At 40.5% G+C, this 12261-nt stretch overlaps 1 protein-coding gene across 3 annotated transcripts in view; it reads left to right on the top strand.

The window, feature by feature from the left end:
- The window catches only part of BLNK (B cell linker), a 95906-nt gene that overhangs the window by 35878 nt on the left and 47767 nt on the right, over positions 1 to 12261 (top strand). The gene's annotated exons all lie outside the window — the stretch shown is intronic.

Raw genomic sequence — 12261 nt, 5'->3', positions numbered from 1 at the left:
ACTGCAATGTGGTAAAATGGAGTCAGCTAGATAAGCAGAGTAGAGAAGTTGCAAGATGAGCTGCAAGGAGAAGTTAGGGACAGGAGGGCCTGTTGCAGCTGCAAGTCAGACAGTTGGTGCCTGTAACCAGTCACTTGAAACAGCTTCAGGAAGGTCAGTTCTGCACAGCTGGCCTGGCAGAAGCTGAAGTGCAATTGGTAGGAGTGCCACAGCAGCCCTTTATGCAACATAAATTCAAGACCGGAAACCCAACCGCCTGCACAGCTACAGGTGGCAACCCATAGAATAATTCAATTTGCCCAAAAAATACATATATTTCTATTTGCCCCAAACAAACTTAGAAATCATGTAAATATATACCTCTTTACTAGCACCTTCCTCTTAAACTCCATTTCCAACAACAACGTCAAGGTGGGGAATAAAAACTTACCATAGAAACAGCATGGACACTGGCATGATGGTCCTCATGCATATCTACATGGTGGATGGTGTTAACACCCCTTCAGCTCTTGATTCATAGCATCAGAGAGCCTCTGTGGGTAGATCACCTGTAGCCGCCTAAATACAGACAGCACCATACTGCACATATTTAAAGTGCAGATTTTAGAAAGAAAAGTCAGATTCAGATTCCCAGACCACCTCCAAGCTGGTTTTCTCTAACTTTCTGTTTTTCAGAGCATCTGTACACTTGCATAGGCCAGCATAGGAGCCAGCATAAAGCAGAGAAGCTGCTTGGCTGCCAAAGCAGGAAAGCAGCATTGCTGGACACTGCACGTGACCTGAAGTGCCTTGTCTGTGTCTTGTTTCAGAGATTGCTCAGTTGTTACCAGCCCTGGCACCGTACTCCACCACACAGTGTAAACACACCTTGACGTTATGCTCTTGATGCTTGTTTACAATTCGTAGAAGTAAAATTCAGATATGCTGTGATTTCTTGAAGAGGTGAAGTCTGTTAAGGCCAGACTACAGCCAGTCTCTATACAGTAGTACAACCTTCCCTGCAGCGTGTTACAATTTAGGACTATTCAGATCAACTCTCTCAGGTCATTTTATTCACCTTCAGGAGGACAGAGGGAAGGGACATTCTCCTAAGCTGGGAGGCAGCACAATCTCCTGCCCAAAGCTGTCTTGGTCTGGGCTAAGACTACTGTTAAAATGATAATGAAATAGGAAATATTGAATCTGTCTTAAAAAATATTTTATTTTGTTCTTAAAACAAGCTATGCCTGATTTTTCAATGTCTGACAAGCTCCTTATGTTCCTAATAGTCCAGTGTTCTGGAGAGAAAAAATACAAACCTTTTAGATATTTTACAGTTCTTGTATTATTTTTCCTAGTTTCCATTCTCCTTCCCTGATTCTATTACACATTTTAGGCAGCCTCCCATGACATCCTTGACAGAGCATTAGGTCTCGGTTTCTTTTGCCACTTCAGTTTCCCCAGCCACCTGCTACCACAGCTCTGTCATTTCTCCTATTTAGTTCCTTACTGTCCAGTTTCACAGCTTTTTATTATTATAGAAAGCTCACAGAGTTTTCACAATAACCTGAAAACTATTTCAGTTAATTTACCTTACCATACATTTCATGAAAGTCATCAGATCCTCTCATAAACGCCTGATCTAAGTGGTATAATTAATTAAATTTATCAGTATATATCTTCCTTATCTCATTCCTTTGGCTTCAGGCAATTCTTCTCTGAAGAAATACAAGGAAATACAAGACATATCCATGCTGTTGCTGTAATGAATAGGTAATACTGTTCAAGATCACGGAAGTAAGAGGGTTGTTGAAATGTCAGCATGAATTATCAGCTATATTCCTTTTAGATTACAAATACAAACAACGTTTAAGAAATTATTCATATCTAAATGTTTACCCACCAAGGACCTCTCTTATTTATTTTTTGTCTATGCATAGCTCACAAATAAATAGGCTGAAATACACTCTGAAAGAAATATACGTATCAAAGACAAACCTGTATCTATTGCTGTACCTTTTGGATGGAACACCACAGTCTGGGAAAACCCCACTTTCTGTACAGACTTGAAGTGTTGTTCATTTACAACCATGGCATAGCTCCAGCAGATACCTGGGCAGGCTTAGCATTTCTCCTATAACACTCTCAAAATTTTGCTTTTCTATTATGACATCCCTTTCTACTCTAGTATTCTTGTATATTGGCTTACTTCAATTTAAAGTAAATCAAACCTGGATCAGATCAAAGGTCTAACTCTTATGACATTTGTGGCATTAGACAGCACCATTGGCCTAAGAAAGAAGAATGAGGCAAATGGGTGTGGGTGGTTGCCTCAGCATACATGTGTATAACCAGTACATCACTATATTAAGCTGTTAAAACACCCCAATGGAAAATGCTGAAACAAATAAATATACAATTTGATCTTTAATAAGTCTTGGTGGTATCAGTTCCATCAGGAATAATAATAATAATAAACAACAAACAAAACCACTATAATTTCTTTAGAAGCTCATGATACTTTTATGGAAGAAAAGTCTTTTCTATAAAAGGGGAAATTCTCCAGTGAACAGGACGGTAAGAGTTAGCAGACCTCAAGTATGGCTTAAGCTTGAAATAAATCACAATCCTTAAGAAAGAATTACTTTTAAAATTGTTATTTCCCCCTGGAACACTCTATTATAACACTATTGCCTTTCTATTTGCTAAGTGACATGAAAATGTTATAGTATAAGCCATAAAAATAATATATTCCTTGTCAAGAGTTTCAAATTACAAATAGTACTTAGGAGTCTCATTTTTATTCATCAGTCTGTTCATAAACATATTCCTAGCTCAAAATTACTGTAGCAATAGTGAACAGGACAACTTCAAATGCATGTCATTCTTATATTCCAGGCTGAGCTCTACAACACACAGAACATTTAGGTACCCAAGTCCATGCTGCAGATGTTGTTAAAATTCATTAATGTTCAGCAAAGAAGAACGTCACAAAACTATCACTTATATATATTGTTTCTAAACTACCCAGTCAGAAATTTTCTTTAATCCCCCAATATTTTTATATTTTAATTTCCTCAGTGTAGTAACCTTCTTGTTCTTTATTAAAACAACAAATAATGAAAAAAGATAAATGTTTGTTAACATGACTATCTGCAATACAATGAATAGTCAAATTTAAATACATGTCTCTTTAAAGGTAGACTTCTATCAAATTTTCTTTCCTCTTTCACTTCTCCCCACATTCTCTCCTCAGATTTTGAATCTGAAGGGATGACCAAAAACACTAGAAGCAGTTATTCTGAAACCCAGTGTTTGCTACTAAATGTAGTTTGTTTTTTTTTTTCTCTCAGTGTATTCTGAGAGTACAGCAATGCAGGCTCTTATGACCTCTAACTTATGAAATAATTATTTTAAATGGTGTACAACTAATTCTTCAAAATAAGATACATAAAGAATAAGAACTCACTCTACTATAGTATGCCACTCCTACTCCTCTGCTACTGTTTTGTAGTCTTAATGCAATAAAAGTTACCGTGTGAACATATTACTTAAAACAATTCACAAAATTGCAGTCTTAGATTAACAGACAAATTTCATGTCTAGAGTTACAAGTCTGAGCAATTTTTCTCCACAGTATTCTATTAAACCCTTCATCTCATGTCAAAGCCACATAACACCGTCATTGATAAAATATTAGTATATTGTTATTTCACATAGTAGTTTGCTACTTTTTAATTAATAAGATATTTTCTTTCTTTAGAAAGTCCTCCATCCTCTTGATAACTTCAGTGTCTTTTTTCGAAGGCAACATTTCAATTCCGCTATACTTCTGTGTCAGAAGAATTTTTGGAGCTATTTCTGTTCAGTGACATTATTGCTCCCAGAGCACAGTGTTCTAGTAGGGGATAATTCCCAGTTATCCAAGAAACAGAAGGGAGCAGCCTTAAGGTGATGGAAATGCACAAACATAGAAAAGACCAAAGCAAACAAACAAACAGGCAAAAAACAATTTTTTGCTTGTTTCTAAGCAAGAATGAGATAATGCTCAGATAGGGATTATTATGGTCAGTAAAGCAGTGCAGACTACCAACTTGTTCCAGAGAAGAGATGCTTCAACCATTTTACTTGGCTGTTTGTATTACAGGCCAGTGCAGGAGAAAAGTGGTTTAAAAACTGCCGTTTTTTCAGCATCTTCCAGGTGCTGAAGGTATCATGAGAGGTGTGAACATTATCATTGCCGTATAGAAATAACCTCATTTTCAGATATTCCTTTCATTTTGAAGTTTTATGCAACTTCTTGTCTGTGTGAGTATATGGAGTGATTTTTGTCAGCAGAGATGCAAGTGTATTTAGACCACTGCATGTCTGAGTTCTGACTGATGCTCTTGAAGGAAGGACTTGCCAGGTTTCAAATAAGCCCATGCCACTGCAGCTTCACTTCCCTGGTGACACTCAAAGCTAGGTGAAAGCTAGCCAGTTATGAATATCTGGATTGCAGTCACTCGTTAAGTTTGGAAAGGGTAAGATTTGCAGACCAAGCAGCAGCACTACTCTTCGGAGGCACTTTTCTCCTCCATAGCTGTCAAATGGCTCCAGCACAGGTCACTGCCTCCAAGGCAATCTGGCCTCCAACACTTTTAGTTTACCATTAAATAATTAGTCTGTCTGAAGGAGCAAGTTTTGTATTTCTGTGTGCATGTGGAACAGATGACGGCAAAACTGAAAAGCAGAAGTGCAGCTTTTTACACAGTGGGTTTGTCCCCAGGGAAATAAAACACGTTTTTTCTGCAGGTGCTAAAATAAATTTGCTCAGAAGCCCCCTCATGAGAAAATCCTACTAAATTTACTGTTTTCGCATCTTTGCCTACCCCATAGTACAAGCCCACATGTACTGCCTGTTTCCTCTAGTGAGCCTAAAGACAAACCCAAATCCCTTTCAATTAAATTTATAGTTGCATTTTCAAACGCATCATCTACTAATATAACTATTTGAACAACTTCAGTAGTTACTATCCAAAGTGATAACAGATTAAAGCTTTAAAATTTCTACAGCAGTTGCTAGGAGTCTTCCAAAATTAATGCTGTGTCATTGAGCCATTTGACCCATAGTGAAGAAACTAAAATTTCCGAAAATAAGTATTATTTAAAAATTCTTGGGACAGAAATGTACCTTCCTCTCATCTGCTAAGACACAACTAAATGCCTATGTGTATCTTTTCCAGTACAAGAAGCAATGTTTTCTGGTTTAAAAGAGCTCATATGCATCTTGGAAGTGGAAAATGTAAAAATAAAATCATTCGAATAGACTAGTTAGTGAGAACCTGAAAGCAATGCTTGGGAAAAACAGAGATGTATTATTTTAAACATGAAACAGCAGTGTGTTCACCTGATTATAGCAATCAGCAAGTTGTAAATACATAGAAAGTCATGAGGAATCATGTTCCATAAACTCATGGTTTCCAAACACCAGCTATGGGACACTGAACGGTAAGTTAAGTAGGCAGTGTTATCAACTGAAATAGAAAGAGGGGAAAAAAACTATATCTAAACTGGCACACTTTTAAACAATAGGGTTTGAGTGCACTTTTGGCACAGTATCAAGTACCACAAGTTTGCATTCAGACCCAGATGATCAAGCACAAAACCCACCCAGGCAGCATGTGACAGGCCAGTGCTAACAGCACGTTTCCCCTTCAATCGCTCGCTGTCTCCATAGCACATCGATGGCACAGTTTCCTAAGGATATTCTGAAAGCAGAATAGATCAAATATGTACAGAATACTTCAAATATCAGGCCTTTACCAAAAATTAAAGCCTGCAACATTGCTACAGATGCCAGTTCAGATTCAGGTGATATGAATTTGGACTATTTTCCAATTCAGACAGAGGTGGGAGCAATTTGGGCTACTTTCACTTAACTTCCACAGCCTTAAAAAACTTAACTGTAGTAATTATTTTCTGACTTTCATGTGAATGCAGACTGACTAAGCCAAATTCCTACTAGCGTCTGCCTTTACATCCACATTACACTGTTTCAATGTTTGGAACTCTCACCTTTAGTGCTATCCCAGTAGTAGCAAAACGTCAGAGAGCTCAAGCAGTAGACTCAATTTTTAAATAGAGGTCTTTACATATGAATAAACACTCTTTTTGAAGCAATTATCAGTCTAAGAGAGAACTGAGACAGCAAGTAGATATAGGTAAGGAGAAGTAACTCTAAGCTACATTAAATATTATAACCTCAGAACAGTAAAACCAGGCAGATATTCTGAATTAGATTTTCAGTCATTTTCCATATTTCTCAGAAAAGCTTATATGGTTGCTCTTTAGTCAGAACTTCCTGAGGGAAAAACCAAGCAAAAGATCAAAAAGCTGTCCTTTAAAGAGTAGAACGTGCAAATTCTGGTTTCCCACATTCCCCAGAAGTGCAAAAGTCAAAATGAGCAAATATACTAGCTTCTTAGCAGGACAGGTTGCGCATGAAATCCACCTAAAAAACTCTTTCCTATAATGAGAAGTTCCATTGTTGACTCCTGAGTATTTCTAAGAATATTGTCTGGTATGATCTTCTCCATTAATGTTGGAGACAAGATTTTACTAATTGGGAAAGGGTTAAGAAATGGGTTTTCTAGCATGACTGAGAGAAAACATGAGTCTTATATGGTCATGGTACAGATAAAATTGAAACCTCATTATCAAACTGATTGCTTACATCAAATCATGTTTCTCAGCTGTTTTATATACATTGAAGGCACTAGACTGTGTCTGTGAGCATTAATGTAACCTGTAAAAAATAGCTTCCTCTTGAAATAGTCATGCATAACTCGTTGAGATTCTTTGATGCAGCACTGGCTCCTCAAAGCATTACAAATAAAAATAAATATAAAGAAGATTTCTTTCAAATGGATGTCTAAAATTAATCTATTTGCAGTTCTTTTTATTCACCTTCTTAATGCTCATTTTTTTATGCTACATAATTTATAAGCCTCAGCTCGTTATTTTAACTATGTGAAATCTTAGATGTTTAAAAATGGCAGCTTCCGTGCAAAGCTGTATCAATATACTGGCTTGGACTTTTCACACAGCCTGATTGCCCACCTGTCCTGTGTGCTACAGCTCCTGCCTGGGACATATTCCTAGGCTTTCTTGTCATGCAGACAAGGCTATGGGAAGGTGCTGTTACATCTCTGAGCAACAGCCCATTGTGTTCAGCTTCACAGCTTCAGCTGCCAACCCAGATCAGGAACTCAAATAGGCTCCTAGATTCCCTAGGCTGAACATAGTCATAATCTGTAATCCACATGAAGATAACAACATGAATGGTCTTCCTAAAAGTAAGTTTATGAACTTACTTATGTAAGATATGTATAGCTGATATTTTATAAAATATTTAATATTGTAATGTGACTACTACCGACATCAGTAGCTTCAGCAGGAATCCCTGACAAAACCCAAATCATCATACAAACCACATACTGGCAGGAATTGATGTAGACAGCATTAATTTCAGTGAAAATCAGAAAAAAAAAAGAAAGAAAAAAAAAGTCATTGAAGGAGTCAGACAGAAACTTTCAGTCAAGAAAAACTATCACTGTTGTCAGTGATAGTACTCAAACTCTGGCTTTTGCCTAATGGTTTCTCCATTAGCCCTGTAGGGAGGTACTTGTTCTGATCTAGGAACACCACTTACCAAGGACTCAAATGCTTCAGACAAATCTTTAACCCCAGATGATCTTAACAATCATAGAATCACAAAGTATCCTGAGTTGGAAAGAGGAATCCCCCACTCCTGGGGGAGTTGTCCAAACATTTCTTGAACTCTGACAGGCTCGGTGCCATTGCCACTTTCACTGGGGAGCCTGTACCAGTTCCCAGCCACCCTCTCAGTGAAGAAGTTTTTCCTGATATCCAGCCTGAGCCTCACACGACACAGCTCCATGCCGTTCCCTCAGGTCCTGTCGCTGTCCCCAGGGAGCAGAGCTCAGCACCTGCCCCTCCACTCCCCTCATGAGGAAGCTGCAGGCCGCCATGAGGCCTCCCCTCACCCTCCTCTGCCCTGGGCTGAACAAACCAAGTGACCTCAGACACTCTTCTTACGTCTTGCCCTCTAGAACATTCACCATATTTCTTGCCCTCCTTTGGCCACTCTCTAGTAGTTTTATGCCCTTCTTTATTGTGGTGCCCAAAACTCAACACACTACCTGAGGTACTCAAGGTACAATAGAGTATAGGAAACTGGAGCCTGGAGTAAACAGGAAATATCTGTCAATTTACAACAAATTTTGACCAACTGAAGGTACGATACTCACAGTCTCAGCCTGTTGCACTGAGTCTGGATTTGACCATGTCCTGATTACCTCATCTTAAATAGAAAATAGGTCTTAAATAGAAACCAGAACATGCCATCAGTGAGGCAGAATGCACAAGGAATGAACCAGGAGAAATAAACTGCAGAAAATAGCAGAAGAGGTTAAAAAATCATTTTAGTTTCTGAATACACAAGATAAAGATGTTGGTTTTTTAAATCTTTTTTATTTTTGGGCATAAGAGGAGAAATACAGTCATATTGGGAGAGGATGAGAGAGACAAACCCAAACTAAGCCACAACACTTACAGTGATGAGGAAATGATGTTGCAACAGTCAGTGGCATTTAGATTATCCTTCCAAGCATTAAGAAGGTCTTTCCAAAAATTTAAAAGGCAGTTTGAGCATCAATAATAATAATGATAATAATAAAAAGTATCCATATTCTCTGAACCATCCTGCCAAGGGAATTTACTGGCAAATCCTACATTACCTGTGTTGAGTAATGGTGCAAGGAACTTACCCTGTGAATCTGTAGCCATACACAGGAAAATTAAAGTACCACTACCTACCTAATCACAAAAAAATGGCGGAGTCCATGACAATGCAGGTTCTTAAAACATTAAAGTGCCCTTTAGGTGAAGAGTTTGAACAATAAAATTCCAGAAGACCACTACTGCAGGAACACTTCTGCAAAAAGTTTCGTATGAGACATCAAAACCTATTCACCTGGGACACTACTGTCACCCCCATGCCCCTGGGACCTGCCCTTACCTCTGCTGGGCAGCACAGGCTGGTCCAGGCTGCCAGGCCACATCTCAATGGCCAGCAGCACTTGCAAGTTGGCAGCTGTGCCTCCCAACTGTCCCCATTGGCCCCAGATGTGCCAGGGAGCACAGCAGTAGCACAGGCATCCCTCAGAACAACGACCCCTCTGCCAGCACTCATGCCTGGGGAGGAGGGTTTCATGTTAACCCCTGTTATGGCCAAAATGACATCCACGTGGTAAAGCAAATGTTAGTTCCTCTTTGACATTCTGCAAATGAACACATTAGGTCAGAGATGGACAGTTGCTGGGGTTACAGCTACAAAAATAGCATGACTTTATGCTCACTGCGTGGCTCCAATCTGCTACCGCCTCCAGGCCCTCCCAGGGTTCCTGAAGAAGCAGGAAGGTCATTTCCTGGAGCTGAGGCTAGTGAAGTCCCGCCTCACTATTTGGGGGCAACAAGTAACCCTGGAGGGAGGGAGCAACTGCCCCGTCCCAGTGGTCACTCTATGTGTTCCTCCTTACTAGCAGTAAACAGTGTTTCTGTAAGGACTATACAAAAACCCTCTCGACCACAGACAGGGTCAGTCCAAATATGAGCTCAAAGTCTGGACTCTGAAACCACCTGCTGGACAAAAGAAGAGGCCTACAGATGTTTGGAGAGGTTTGGGTGTGCTTTTTATTTTTTTTCTCAAGTGGCTGTCCTATCTTGTTCTGCCCTGATAAGCTTTCTGAGCACAAGAATAGATGGCCAGATAGGCTGATTTGGAGGCAGACCAGAAACAGCTAAGCAGGCTCTAGCCATTTCCTGGTAACGCTACACTGTTTAGATCCAAAGGTTCTTGACACATGAATACATTTAAACTGGGGAAGAGGAGGGATTTCACTGTAGCTAGAAAAACTTCCTTTGACATTTGGGGGAGTGTGGCTTCCTTCTCTTAATTTCAGGACTTAACTTGCACTTGACCCTCCATTGGTTTCCCAGGAAAAGCATATTCCAAGGTGGCCAGGAGAAACTGCTCTCTCTCAGGTGCCTTGGGTTTGAGATAACTAGGGGATACTGTATGTGCTTTCGGGGGAGGAATGGTCTAATTTATTCTTTGCCCATGTTCTGCAGGAGCAGGGAGCCAGCCTAGGCCACATCACCTGGTACTAGAGACTTCTGCTAATTCTAGGGCAGGACTCTTCTCCCCTGGAAAGTGTCAGTACATCTTGGTAGGAGTGATTATAAAGTGAAATAAGATGTGCCCTCCATAAGCATTCAGAGGGCCAAGCCCTGGGGGAGCAGTAGGAAAAGGATTGCTTTTTGTTTTTGTTTTTCTGTAAGCAGTTTGTAGATATTAAAGTGAAGCAGAGATGTGTGTTGGGCCATGTGTATGCATGGCAGAAACAAGCTGGCTGAGATACTGATCCATGGACAGGCCCTGCGGCAGATACCACAAAATCTCATGAACAAGTCTTGTGCAATAGGGATATTCTTAGGAGTAACTTCTTGGCAGCCGTACCAGTTTAAACAGCCACACACCCTATTCCTCCTACCCTCTGCTGCACCCTCACAAACACCTATGCACTGAACCATATCCAGAAGCGGATGCAGCTAAAACCACCTTTTTTGTTACTTTTTGCTAGATCATTTGTAGAGGACTTCTTCCCCAGTCCATTTCACTGCATGGCTACATGGACACAAGGATAAGAGATGGAGGCTGAGGGACTACCCTGGGAATGAGGCATCAGCATCAGTTCCTTCAAAGGAGCAGGGCTGCAAGGACAAGAGTGAAAGCTCTCTGCACCGGGCACTGTAGAGCATTAAAACTAAACCCATAAACTGATGAGTCATGAAGAAACAAGGCAAAACCAGGGCAGTGTGTGAATGATAGTCTGCCACCAAAGATCTCAAAGGGAAATAGTTTGGGATTTCTGTGAGTCAGGTAAGAACCAGCTGTTGTCTAAGGACCTAACAAGCAAGCCTGTATCCTGATATATGTTTAGATATAGCAGAAAGATTGTATAAGCAAAAGGTAAAGTAACACTGCAATTGATTTACAATGCTTCTTCACATTGCCAGAGTGAAACCTTAATTTCAAAAATAACTTTGAGAGTAAATTTGGAAAGGTGTCCAGTTCATAACCAGATGTAATGCAGGGTGGAATTCCAGAGACTTGTGTAGTAAATAACATTCAACTTGACTGTTATTACTTAAAGCCTTTATGAAATACCCCAACTTATAAGACACCCCAAAAGGGTAATTTGTTCACTAAGGGCCCTCCCTTGAGAAATGCTGTGTGCAAATATTCTCTGATTCCTGTGTTAAAGGCTGAGAGATCAAAGACATTATCCCTGCCAAGATCAGAGCAATACTGTTATCAAAAACATAAATCTTGTGGCAGGCTGTTTCCTCATTGTCACCTGCACTAACCAGGAAAGTATGTTTTGCCACTACATTTTCACAAAAGAAACATAGTACAATCTAGGGAGTTAATGTATCCACGTGAAAACCTGGCTTAAGTGTCATGAGAATCTCCCTAAGAAATAACTTCTGGTGTCCTCAAAACATACAGTACTTACCAAAACATATTAACATGATGCAGATGAAAGAAGAGGAAGAAGAGAAAGTTTTCCTACCTGGACCAGGCTTAGCTTGTAGATTAAGCCAAAGATACAGAAAGAGACCAAAGATACAGAAAGAAGGGAGTGGCAACACTATACAAGGCATAGAACTTAAAAAAAAAAAATGCTGACCAGAACTACAGAATAAAGCCCAAGCATGAATACCTGCTTACATTGCCACTTATAAGTTCACCTTTAAAGGGGAAAAAAAGACCAAGCCTGAGCTGAGAGGTATCAGAGCCATTAAACACAGACCAGCTACCTACATTTGGGGTGGGAACGGCCTCACCCTGCGCTGATGGAGGGTGTGCTGTTTAAGAAGTCAGGTGAAGAAACCTCTTTTTCCCGCCAGTGATATTCAAAAGGATGGAGACAACTGGATGATCTTCTCTAGTTTTGCTGCAGCCCCTTCGGGAAGGGAAAAGTCCCCGTGGCAGCGCGCCAGCACCCGGTACGCCACCACAGGGAGAGGTGCGGGGAGCAGAGAGGGGAGCCCAGCATCTCCGGCGGTCCCTGCAGCCTGGCCAAGCCCTGGGGCCAGCCCGGGGCTGAGCACCCAGCTGCGGCCGGCTTCCCTGGCCCCGCCACGGCCCGCTGG

The sequence above is a fragment of the Anser anser genome (genome assembly GCF_964211835.1).
Source record: "Anser anser genome assembly, chromosome: 7".
In the NCBI taxonomy this organism is placed as follows: domain Eukaryota; kingdom Metazoa; phylum Chordata; class Aves; order Anseriformes; family Anatidae; genus Anser; species Anser anser.
Note: the sequence above shows the minus strand (reverse complement) of the source record. Positions and strands in the feature narration are given on the sequence as shown.